The sequence below is a fragment of the Arachis hypogaea genome, chromosome 19, assembly GCF_003086295.3.
Source record: "Arachis hypogaea cultivar Tifrunner chromosome 19, arahy.Tifrunner.gnm2.J5K5, whole genome shotgun sequence".
Taxonomy (NCBI): Eukaryota; Viridiplantae; Streptophyta; class Magnoliopsida; order Fabales; family Fabaceae; genus Arachis; species Arachis hypogaea.
In genome coordinates this window covers 23,994,954-24,008,619 of record NC_092054.1, presented here as the reverse complement: position 1 = coordinate 24,008,619, position 13,666 = coordinate 23,994,954, and the positions used below count along the sequence as shown (strand labels likewise).

The following is a 13,666-nucleotide window of genomic DNA, read 5'->3' as shown; positions in this document are numbered from 1 at the left end:
CCACCAAAAAAATTTTAGAAGAAGCCAAATAATAATATAAAAGATAAGAAGACGTCATATCTAATTCAAAATTTTAAAACATTAAGTTAATATATTTTTTATCTTATAAATTTTTCATTTCTTTTTATTTTTTCTGGTATGAATCTAATTGATTAAAATCCTCACACTTATCATCTTAATAGGCTTCATGATTCCCAGGACATGGAAAGTATTACATGTAAAAAGGAAACACATGCATGTATTCTTTTTTTTTTTTTTTTTTTTCCTATTTTTACCCTAAAGGATTTTTCGACAGAAAGATTTTAAAGATGTATACACTCTTTTAGTCAATTATATAAATAAAAGATACTTCTATATTTATATCAAAATTTTGTTACTTGCATTACAAATCTATAGCCAAAATTCCTCTAACTTTCGTCGTGAAAAATGCTAGTAGGCACCAAAGAAAAAATCGTTACCTCTTCGGACTAATCATGCATGAGTCGATTGGGTAAATGGATAAGTCCAATCATACATTATTATGGATTCATTTCATATTTTTTGGAGACATAAATAATAAGATATATTTTTTTAACACCTAACTACAAAAATATATAAAATTTTTATTAATTTGTTTTTAATTTTATGATTAGATGGATTAAGTGAGTTATATGGATCAAACCCACATATTGTAGATTGTTCATTTCTTTTAACTAAAACCAATAGGGTTGGTAATATATACTTTACTTGTGGGTATCCAACTCGAATCAATCCGTTTGGATAGGGTTGTCTACCTGACCCGCTGCAGGTAGAATAGAGTGCAATACGAATTTATTTGTGGGTAGGATAGGGTACAAGTTCAGGGTATACCCTATCCTACCCTACCCACACCCCTCATAGTAATATATATATATATATATATATATATATATATATATATATATATATATATATATATATATATATATATATAAGTTATGTATGTAATGAAAAAAGTTAGTGTTGAACTCGCAATTTTTTTTTTATAAAAACTTGAAATAACCACTAAACTAGTTAATGATCATATTATTTTTAATTTTAATTTGAACTTATCTTTTATTTTCTATTTTATTAATTTGTATAAAATTTAGAATAGTTGAATTTTATATTTATTTGAAAATTTTTTATTTTTCTACGGATAGGATCGAGTAGGGTAGGGTTTAGAACTTTAGAGTGCGGGTAAAATTAGGGTTGAGAAATTCTGAAACCGCGGGTAGGATAGGATAGAATTTTAAAAAAGTTTTTAACCCACGGGTAGGATTAGGGTAGAGTTCAAATCCTACCTTACCCTATTCATTGCCAGTCCTAAAAAGTAATAGTAAATCCAAATCAACTAGTACTTTCTTTTGTTGGTTAAGCTGAAACCCAATGCCTTTTGGATTTGTCCAAGCTGTATTTGATATGTGTGTTTTTTTTTTAAGTGTTTCTTAAGAATTTTGTAAAAAAAAAAAATTTTAAAAAAATTATTTTTTTAATTTTTTATAAAATTAAAAACAAAAATATCAAAAATAAAAATACAAACTAAACGGAAACTAAAGGAGTGTAAACAGAAAATACATGTTAAAAATTTAATTAGAAACGCACATCTCCAGGAATTGTTTTGGTATTATACATGTCTAGTCAAACAAAATAACCCACAAAATGTCAATGAACTGCATGCACCAAACGAGGCTGACTAGCAGGGCAACACTTCTTACCCAACATGCACGAAATGACTTTGTGTCCATTTCACAAATTAGAAATTACACACACGAAATGGCTTCCTCTTACATGCTTAATTTGGGTGGTTAAATATGTAGTTGTTTCTCAATGCAAATTGACAATATGTTCTTTTGGTTTGGGAGTAAGAGAATTTTTGTTTCTGGCAAGTGAGAGTAAGAGAGCGAACGAGAAATTCATCTTAAAGATCTACTGGTAATTTAAGTGGTGAGAGTTTGAGAGAGATTTTCTTAGTAGTGAGGTTAATCATAAATTGTGAGAATAATCAGAATTATATATTAAGAAACTATAATGCCATGGGTTCTCTAACCTCAACCGATTAGATTCCGTCCCATTTTATGTTTCAACTTTGTTTAAATAACCAATTAAGATTTGTAGTCAACTAATATATGGATTACAAAAAAAAGTCCAACAAAGAGGGAAAAAAAAAATCTTAAATCCACATACCATTTTATTTGAATTTTCTCTTTGTAAGAAACTTAAATTCAAATTATTATGAGAAACATATAAAACCAAATAAAAAAGAACATCTAAAATCTAAATAAAATATCTAAAATTAAATAAAAATAAATATCTAAAATTATAAAAAATATCTAAAATCTAATAAAAAGAAATATCTGAAACGTAACAAAAAGAAACATTCAAAATCTAACAAAAAAGATATCTGAAATTATTTTAAAAAATTCAAAACCTAATAAAACGAGACATTTAAAATTATTGAAAAAAGAACGTCTGAAAATTAAAAAAAACATTTAAAACCATTAAAAAATATCCAAAACCTAAAAAGTCACATAAAAATATCCAAAACATATAAAAAAGACACATCTAAAACCTAACTAGGAGAAATAAACATCCAAAACAAATAAAAAAAATAATTCAAAACTAACAAGAAAAAGAAGAACGTCTGTCACTATCACAGTAAGAGGACTTCAAGAGTGATGACATGACATCACGGTAAGAGAACTTCCACGAGGCGATGACACTATGAGGTGAGGGAAGATGAAGGAAGAGGGGACGGTTCCGCAACGAGAATGGTTGGACGAGGGGGAAGATTGCGCCGCAAAGGGTTGAAGGAGAGGATGCAGTGTCGTTGCAGGAGTTGGAGAGAAGGTCGCAACATGAGGGGTGAAGTGGGAGGAGCGTATTTTTTTATGGCAAACCTAGTTTTTTAAAATTTAAAAGCTAATTTTTTTGAAAAGCTGGCTCCGCTTGACTACATGTAGAATTGGTTATATTTATTTTCTCCCTATGTTCATGGTCTAAATTTATTTTCTCCCTATGTTCATGCGCATTTTGTTGATGAGGGGAGTTTCATAATTTTACTTATATGAAAATTAGTTTCCTATTTTAATATTTTATTTCTATTTTTTTTACTGTATTGACGATAATCTGTCAAAAAAAATAATTCTTCATATCCAATCAATTTTATATCCAAGTTCATCTAAGTGATTTGAGTTACGCGTTTTTTTTTTCTGTTTTCTTCTCCCTTGCGCTTCTTCTTTATTCCGGATGCTATGTTTTTTTCTCCTTCTCCTCTTTTTTTTTATTATTTTTTAATTTCGTTACGGTCATCACTAACAACACCTCTTCCTCTTCCTCCTATTGGAATTTCGTCTCCTCCTTCCTTTTCATCTTTCGCCTCCATCATCATCATCATCATCATCATAATCATCATCGTTATCGCCATTGTCTTCTTCTAATACGTATCGTTGTTATGGTTATCATCGAATTCGAATTTATATAATGGACAATTTTCGGTTCATTTGGTATTATACAATGGTTTTTTTTAGCTAATTTTCGGTTCATTCAAGACGCAAATGTTTTTGAATTCGAATTTATATAATGGACAATTTTTAGTTCATTTGGTATTATACAATAGTTTCATTTTGATAATATTTTTGGTTCATTCGATCATCACAAAGAATCAGAATCAATAAAATGTTAGGAAAATATTGGTGTTGTTGGTGATGACGATAATGATGATGGAGGAGGAAGAAGAAAAGAAAGGAAGAGATCAAAGAAATTCAAATAAAAAAGAAACAGGAGGAGGAGGAGGAGGAGGAGGAGAAGGAGGAGGAGGAGGAGGAGATGGATGTGGTGGATTGCTTGGATGTGTAGTGGGGCTCGTCAAAAAATATCAACAAAAAACTTTATTGTCGATTTTTGACGTCGATAATTACATTGTTTATTGTAGTGAACCGAATTAATTAGTTCAATCAACTTGATATTGGATGAAGATTAATGTGGAGAAGTCTAAAGCGCTTTGCTCCAAGAATGTCTCTGCAACAAGGAAAGAGGTTTTCACTGGGGTATCCTCTATCAAATTTGTCCAGGACTTGGGCAGGTATCTTGGAGTTACCCTTAGCCATTTTAGGGTGACTCGTTCAGCTTTTAATAGTGTCCTGGATAAGATTCGGAGTAGGCTAGCAAGCTGGAAAGGAAATTTACTCAATCGGGCTGGTAGACTCTGCTTGGTTAATTCTGTTGCAGCTGCTATTCCCACGTACCAGATGCATGTCTCTATTTTTCCCAAAGGAATCATTAGTAAATTGGAGTCTATGATGAGGAATTTTCTTTGGAAAGGACAAGTTGATGGAAGAGGATTGAATCTTGTTAGTTGGAAGGTACTGGTTACTCCAAAAAAATATGGAGGTTTGGGGATTAGAGATCCTTATTGTGTAAATATTGCTCTTCTTGGGAAGCTAGTTTGGACTTTTTTCCAGCAGCCAAACAAGCTATGGGTCCAATTGTTGGATGCCAAATACCGATCATCTCTATATGACTATTTTAGTTATCCTAAGAACAAGGACTCTCCCATTTGGAGGTGTCTTTGCAAAGCTTGGGAAGTGTTGAAGGATGGGTTTGCTTGGTGTATTGGAGATTTGAACCAAAATTTTTGGTTTTCTAGCTGGAGGAGAGAAGGACGGTTATCTAATGAGATGGATTATGTTCACATTTCTGATTTGAATCTCCGGATACAGGATATTTGGTCGGTTGGTAGGTGGCATTTGGATACTCTTTATTCTCCTTTATCTCAAAATCTGAAAGGTAATATTCTCTCTTACAATCCAAATGAACAAGCAGGTCCGGAAGTGGGTTGGTATTGGTGTGGGTCTGCTACCAAAGTCTATGACTCACGCAATGGTTACTTGTGGTTGTGTAAGCAGCTATTTGATTGGGAGGAGCGGGAGAATTGGTTTTGGCTTTGGCGTCAGCTTGTTCCAGAAAAGCATAAGTTTTTGGCTTGGTTGTGTCTTAAGGAGGCTCTTCCTACTGCAAGTTTTCGCTTTAGAAGAGGGATGTCGTCATCGGATAGTTGTCCAAGATGTCTTTCTAGCCAAGAATCGGTTTTACATTGTATTCGGGATTGTTCAAAAGCTCAGCTTGTCTGGCATAGGTTGGATATTTCTTGTCATCCTTTGGATTTGAAGAACTGGTTCTTGTATCATAGCAGAGAGCATCCGTTCAAGTTCTTTTTGGGACTTTGGTGGATATGGTGAGCAAGGAATAATGACATCTTTAATCCTCATGAAACTTGGCCTCCGAAAAAAGTGATTTGTCTGGAATTAACTTTAGAAAAGGATCTTAGGAATATTTTTGAATTACAACGTATGTCCCTTCCCTCTACTCTAAATGGTTTTTGGAATCCCCCATCCATTGGTACTTTTAAGATTAATTGTGATGCTAGTTATTTTTGTCCGGGTGATAGTGTTGGTTTTGCTTGTGTTATTAGAGATTGTAATGGGAGTTGGCAAAGGGGGTGTTTGGGAATGATTGAGAGTAATAGTATTCTTCAAGGAGAATTGTTTGCCATTTAGAGAGGATGTCTCTTAGCTTGGGATGTGGGTCAACGAGATGTTATTTGTGAGACGGATTGTGTGGAAGCATTTAATCTTGTTACTCAAGATGGTTTTGGGTTTATTGATCCATTGGTGCTCAAAATAAGAGATATCATGCATTGGAATTGGCGTGTTGACTTTCGTTTGATTATGCGAGATGCAAACACGGTGGCAGATACTATGGCAAAGATGGCGATGAAGTTACAACTTTCACATGTGGAGCTTCTTTCACCTTGGGAGGAGTTTAAGAGTAGTCTTAAACAGGACTGTCCCTCTATTTAAGCAATTCCTTGTTTTGTTTGTTCTGTTTTTTTTTTTGTTTAATTTATTTCAGTCACAAAAAAAAATTTGATATTGGATCGGTCTAATTAAGTGAAATATCAATTGTTACTAAATCGGTAAAAAATAGATAAAGTCCGTCAAAAATAGATAAAATTGTTACATCATAGCCAGATTTTAACCATAACGTATACCAATTTAAAAAAGAATAATGCTATGATATATCCAGGTTTTTTGTTAATCAAGTCTAATTAAATTGGTCTAACGTAATAAAAATTAGTTATAACTAGCATTATTCTAAATCTTATTATTTAACTTATTGAACTTGATTCATAAAAAAACTTAAATATATAGCATTATTTTTTTAAAAATTACTTTAAAGATGATTTTATATAATATATTATCTTATTAGCTCCGAATCTTTGAAAAAAAATACATATTTTGAAAGCTTGTACTATCATTTGAATAGATAGATTATGATACATTCATTTTCTTTTTCTATAATATTAGTTAATTAAACCCATTTACAATCCTTTGGTCATTTTAAATTCAAATAATTTCTTTTTTTGCTGTGGTTGGCTGTTCTGTCTATACTCAGCTCTCTAAATTTTGATCTTGTAGATTTAAACCATTCAAATAGTTTAAGAATTGAGAGTGTGAAAAGAAATACAAGTAGTCAAGGACTTAATACTGTGTGAAACTAATGACCAGTGGCTGTTCATTTTAATTATAGTTATCTCTTATTCACTTTGAATATGTGCTCTTTTTACGTGCTTTTTGTTTTGTTTGTTGTTCCTTACTTGCCGTTGGGAGCTTTGTGAGTGGTGTTGTATCGGAAAAAACCATTCATATAATGCTCTCCAAAGGAAGGTTTGTTCCTTTCCTAATCTTCCATCATATATTAATATTAGAGTAAATACCAATGCTTACTACTAATGCTTTTATTGAGTAATATACTTCTTCATGCTTGTAGGTCAACCAAGAACGCTACTTGCGGAACGCCAAAAAAAGAAAAGGAAGTTAAAGTGTATGTGTCACTTGTTTGGACAATAATTTCTGCTACTGAGTGAAGTGCTCAATGAGGTGGCCAGGGATCATGATGTGGAACATGCCAATGATTTGTTTTGATATTTCATTGTGTCGTATGATTGACATTGGTTTAATATGTTACTTGCTGGTAAGTAAGTTTAAGGCCTATGGTGCCTGTTCCACAAAACATATCAAAACTTCACAAAAAAAATCAAACTCAATTGTTATATTTTGGTTTAAAAGTATAAAATGTGAGCATAGTTAACAAATTAAAATATTTGAAAAGTTATTTTTTAAATATAGGAAAACAAAAATTTATCCTTTTTGCACATTTAAAGTTTGCATTGATTGTTTACTATACTTTTAATGCATTTTATTTTTATTTTTAAATATTTAAATGAATTATATTAATATACTATTATAAATTAAACAAAAAACAAAAATATTCTCATTTAAAATACTATTTTTTTATTAATATAAAATTTAATACCTCCACCAACAATATTATTATTTGAATAAAGGATTTTAATCTATAATCAATTAGCAAGAAAATATTAATAACCACAAAACATCCAAATAATAGGTAAAGTTAACGTTACATTTATTTTAACACAAATTTTTGTGTTTCTAATTTTTAAAATAATCTATATCTATGAATAAAAATAAAAAGTCATTCATAAAAAATCAGAGACTACATTCTAGTTTGACACAGCTATAGACATTGTTAAAGGTTAAAAAAGAACAATAGAAAAAAAAGATATACATAGAATAATTTATTGGTGGATCAACATAAAAAACTAACCATATAGCATAAAATGGTCAAAGCATATTACATATGTATCCTTGAAATTAAGGTCAGATGCAACACTCGGCTAATTTCCATGGCTTGTTCTCTTCATTGTTGTGATCGTCGTCGTTCATGAATAATCCCCAAAAGGAATCAAGGTTGACAAAGCTGCTGGTATACACTTCCTCTTCTTTCTTGCCTGTAATAATAGATATCAATTCTTTTGTTTCATTCTCTTCATGATGGTAACTTTTTACAAAAGCCTGTAGTAATAACAAAATTGAAGCCATTTTAGTAATAGTTAACAGGAGAATATATTTTTAAGTGACCCTAAAAGTGGACAAGGGCCGTGGAATATATACATGGCAACTTGGCTCTTCATCCTGTTCAATTTTGGTGGGGAAAGTTTCTTCCTAATAATGGAGAAATTATTCAAAATCATGGATTTCTTGAAATGTTTGTCATGCAATTTTTCTTGCCAAAGTATCAAGACAATCATACATTTTGAGTCCGGAACAAAAATTCCTGAAAAAAATGAAAGTCGATAGGCATGATTGGAGAATGAAACCTGAAAATTCAAAAGTAGTTTATTCATTCATTTGGAGTTTTTCACAAGAAATGCTTTGGAGTCATGCAATTTAGGCCCCCTCCAAGTTTTGTCAAGAGTTGGTAATCTACACATTCTTTAGCTACGTCAAACAGAGTTGAACAGCTTGTGATGAGTGAGCATGCATCTTGGTATGTACTACGCTTCCAACAACCATATATAACGACACACTTGGCTTCTGTTTAATGCCATAAGAGGAAAATGTTTCCCTTGCTTATGGATGTGGACAATCTCAATCACTTTATTAAGTTTTGTTTAGAGAATTCACTTTTTTCCAAACAAAATTCAACCAACAAAACAATAAATAAACGATGATTAAGGATGGTTTATGTTGTTCTTATAAAGAGGGAAAGAAAAATTTAAAGAAAAAAATATGACTACTAATTCTTGACGAAAAATTAATTCTCAAGCTTTCCTCCACTTTATTAACTAGAAGTCTAGAAATTAATATATTTGAAAATGATCTTTTTGTTGTTCAAGAAATATTGAAGATAAGAAATGCTAAAAAAATGATTTCACACATCATTATGGCATAAGTTGTTAAGTGGCCATGTCATAATTTTGTTTAAGTTACTTCCCAATTTTGTGATCATTAACAAAGAAAAGACGAAAGACAAATTCGACTCATAAGAGTTAAAAATAACAAATTCGTCCAGAATGAATTTTTTTTGTATAACCAACCAAAGTGTAATATCAAATGTCTTCTGGCTGTATATTTTTTCTTTATATTTTGTTCCACATTAACAGTAACCAGGTTTAAACCTAATTCAATTCCTAGCCCAAAATTTTAACTAATTAATGATATAACATAAATACTATAAGATTAGCTACCATCAAAACTTATACAGGAATACAGAAAGACACGTAGTTTTTAAAAAATACAAATCACATTGACCATAATAAAATTTTATAAATGATATAATCAAGTCTAATTTATAGTTATAGTCAAACTTAATAATAACATGCTCAAACAATATTTACTATTAGAGGCAAATGAAATAGTCAAAGAAAAATTTGAATGTTGATGATGATAATGATAATAGTATTTGAAGAAGACGTTTGTGTTTAGATTGGGTTTGTCAAACTTTTGTAAAATTGATTTTAATAGAATGAATATTGTTCAAGATAATATTAAGTTAAAATTATTTTTAAATAAATAATTACTAAAAAAGACATGACATTAAAAATATTTTATCAAATATATTATCTTGTTAAGCATGTTTAATTTTTTAAATATTTTTTAGTATTTTTTTATATAGTATTTGTTTTAGTGGTACTTTTTTTTATTAATATACTATAATATTTCACTATTTTTATTACGTATGGTTAATTTTTTGTTTAATTTTTTCTACCTAATAGAATCAATAATTCATATTATAAAAAAAATAATAATAAACATAATACACAAGAAATACCATTATAAAATTATACAATGTCAAAATAAAAAAGTTAACAAAAAAAATAAAAAATAATAAATAAATTAATGGACAATTTACCCAAATAAATAAATTGGGTGAAAACTTTACTCAAATACACAAAATAGAAATCTCTTACATACATGTGCATTTTCACACTTCTATGTAAACCGTGGGAAGCTACCACAGTTTCTGATTTTAACATAAACCGTGGCAAGCTACTACGGATTATGGTGTTTAGGATTTGCGTGTAAACCGTGGCCAGCTCCAACGGTTTACGAAGAGAGAAAGCTAAGCATAAACTGTCGCAAGCTCCCATGGTTTATGAAGGAGGAATTTTTATCATCAACCATTTATTTTTAAATGTTTGATTGCATCAATGTGGTATCATTTAGACTGCGCATGATAATTGTGACAGAATACATGTATATAATAGAAGCTCAAACCGCTTAAACTATCAAATACATAGCAGATAATATATTAGACAATTCTCAAACCATTTTAACTATCATTTCCTGTTACTTCATTACTGTGTCATGTCATGCACCCAACAAAACTAATCTAATGTAATCTAATCTTCACTCTCAAATCTCAATACTCACTGCTAAATACACAATAGTAAAACAATTTTGTTAACACATTCATCGTATTTTTTTTAAGTTTTGGATTATAAAATTAAAGTATCAATTATATGTATAAAATATATATTAAAATGTAAAATATATATTAAAAATAAATAAAATAATATATATTTATACAAAAATATATAATAATTGATTATATATATATATATATATATATATATATATATATTGAAAAAATACAATATCAAATTTTTGAAATGTTAGACAATGAGTACAATAACTTTTAAGGAAATTTTTTGGCTTTTTAGGAGAAAAAAATATTCTTCTTAAATTAACATTAGATCTAATGAGGTTTCAAGAAAAAATATATTATCTGCTATGTTGTAAACCCCGGTTAAATTAGTAGATAATTAGTTAATAAATTATTTTTTAATAAGGAGGATTAGAAATGCGAATATTATATCAAAATAGGGTAGAGCTCATCGAAACGAGAATTTTGACACTAATTTTGAAGAAAACGGTCCAAGAATGGACCGAAAGGACCGAACCAGTTGAACCGGACCCGAACCGGGCTGTCGGTTCAACCGGACCAGCCCTATTAAATGAACTCAGCTTTGTCTTCTCCCTCATTACTGCAGCAACGAAGCTTTCAGCTTCCAGGGAGAAGAGAAACGAGAAATATCCCGTAACCCTAACGTAAATTTCCGATCCCCGTAACTTCTCCGTCCGAGCTCCAATCGCCGCACCGTTTGCGGCCACGCGTTCACCGCGTCGAGCTCTACATTTCTATCGGAACAATTTCATAGGTAACTTGTTTAATCACTCTCAGCTTCATCTTCCCCCAATTTTCGAATTTTAAGTGGGGAATATTGAATTTCTTTGATTTATGATGTTTTAGGATTCAATTAGCTTGAGAGAAACGTTCACTCTTGCTTATGTGAAGCTTGGGTAAGGTGAGGATATGATAATTCTATTTTAATTTCATTAAATTTGAGCTTTGAGTATTAAATTGGGTATATATGTATTATGAATGTGTATTAGGTTGAAAATAAATAATTGGAGCTTGAAATTGTGAATACTGGAACTTGGAGGAAACGGATTAGTTGAGTTTTGAGGGGCTGTCTTGGTTTTGAATAAATAGCTTTGGTCGTTACGTGGAAATCGGCTAAGGTATGGTTTAGGTTTCTTGCATTTAATATATAATGTTCTGTGAAAACTTAGGCTAGACGGCCATAGGATAAGTTGGAATGCAGGTGTATGTTTAATGTTTAGTAATTTGTTGATGAATATATTTGGTTGAAGTTTATTGGATAATTAGTTATTAATCTTGGATGGTGAATGTTATTGTTGATGAACATGGTTGGTTTAGTGCTAATGATTTGGTGAATTATTGATTTGAGATATTATGTGTTAGAAGCCTAGGGTTAGTGAACTATGATCCTTAGTTGAATTTTGGTTGTTGGATTTGAATATTGTATGAATATAATTGTTAATCTGAAGTAGATTTATTGTGGTGACTGTTATGATGATGAGGAAGGGTATGTTGAATTGAAAAGAAAGCAGGTTTGGACCCGAAAAGGGTGGCAAAGTCTGAGTTTTAGAGGAGATGCTGCCGGAATTTTATAAAAAATTAGAGATTTTGTTTAGATGATTATTTAAAAGAGATTTAGATTTAAATGTTATATGGTTTGATTTTGAGTTATTAAGAAAGTGAGTATGTTTTAAGTTTGAAGTTTGATTCTTAGAAAAGAATGAATTATGTTTTGAATTGAAACTATTGATGGACGGAATGGGAGGTGTGATAATGAAGGATAAGGATTGAATATGTTTAATGTATGATGATGAATGAGATGCAATTGAGAATGATGTGGATGTTGAGGAATTATAATTGAATTATTTATATGGCTTATGAATTTGAATAATCTGAGATACGAGATTCCCTGGATTAAGTGTCGTGGCTTGCCACCACGTGTACCAGGTTGAAAACTCGATACTCTGTTGACCCTACGACGTAAGTGTGACCGGGCACTATATAAATTCCCGGGAATGTTACCCCCATTGAGCAATATTGATTATTTGAGAAAAATCTATGCATAGACTCTTGGGGATGCACGTCGGGGGACAGTCTAAGGACAATTCAGACTTGTCGGGTTGGCTGGATAACCGACAGATGAGCCTCATCAGCCATAGGACAGGCATGCATCATATGCATATTACTTGAATTACTTGCTTGTGCTCTAATTGGGTGTGCCTATCTGTATTTACCATGTTAAATGTGTATTTGTTACCTGCAGTAGTTGTAACTTTCTTGTGTTTGCCTTTATCTGTTTATTTGTCTGTGAAAATGCATGATGGAATTGGAGGTATGGAGGAATGGCAGTATAGGACTTAGATTTAAGGTTAAGTTAAGTTAGGATTAAATATTTCTAGGAAACCACCTTTTATGGCTTCTGTTTAATACTTTAAGCTCTACAATCTGAGTGTCGGCGTTCTAGGATTGCCTCTGGCATTCCCAGGACCTTATATATTATGTGTGTGGCACCTTTACCATATTGAGAACCTCCGGTTCTCATTCCATACTATGTTGTTGTTTTTCAGATGCAGGTCGGGAGCCATCTCGTTAGGCGTCTGGACTCTTAAAGCGGAGGGGTTACTGGATAGTGTTGTTGTATAGTTTTGTTGTACAGTGATGTATATATTTGTACTTAGCTTTCTCTCCACATAACTTGTCCTTTTTTATCCTCTTAGAGGTTCTATGGAGAGGCAGGATTGTGTGTATGTACTTTTGGGTTTTGGATATGTATGTATACATGTGTAAATATTCTCCGGCCAGTCTTGACTTCGCAGGCTGAGTTAGGAGCTTGTTATTTTGTATCTTTGGCACTCTATTCCTACTTTTGTTATCTTATGTTTGACAGTTACGGTTTTCTTAGCATGCAAGTTAACTCATTCCTTGAGCGTTGCGCTTTTATCTCGCGATTTTTATTTCCCCTATCCTTCAAGGCTCCTAGTATATTATAACTCTTCTGCTATTATATGTACTTATTTTATTTTAGAGGTCGTAATACCACATCACCTCTGTTTTACGACTTAAGCGTAAAGCTTTGTGTGGTAGGGTGTTACATATGTATTTGATAGTTTAAGCGGTTTGAGCTTCTATTATATACATGTATTCTGTCACAATTATCATGCGCAGTTTAAATGATACCACATTGATGCAATCAAACATCTAAAAATAAATGGTTTATAATAAAAATTCCTCCTTCATAAACCGTGGGAGCTTGTCACGGTTGATGCTTAGCTTTCTCTCTTCGTAAACCGTTGGAGCTTGCCACGATTTATGTTAAAATCAGAAACCGTGGTAGCTTTCCACGGTTTACATAGAAGTG

General features: G+C 31.4%; 1 long non-coding RNA gene across 1 annotated transcript; it reads left to right on the top strand.

Annotated features, from left to right (window-relative positions):
- Window positions 1-10,904: 10,904 nt before the first annotated feature.
- Window positions 10,905-13,165, top strand: LOC140181889 (uncharacterized). Its single transcript, XR_011877528.1, has 4 exons — window positions 10,905-11,083; window positions 11,176-11,230; window positions 11,319-11,447; window positions 12,876-13,165. It is a non-coding gene; the product is annotated as an uncharacterized lncRNA (long non-coding RNA).
- The last annotated feature ends 501 nt before the right edge of the window (window positions 13,166-13,666 follow it).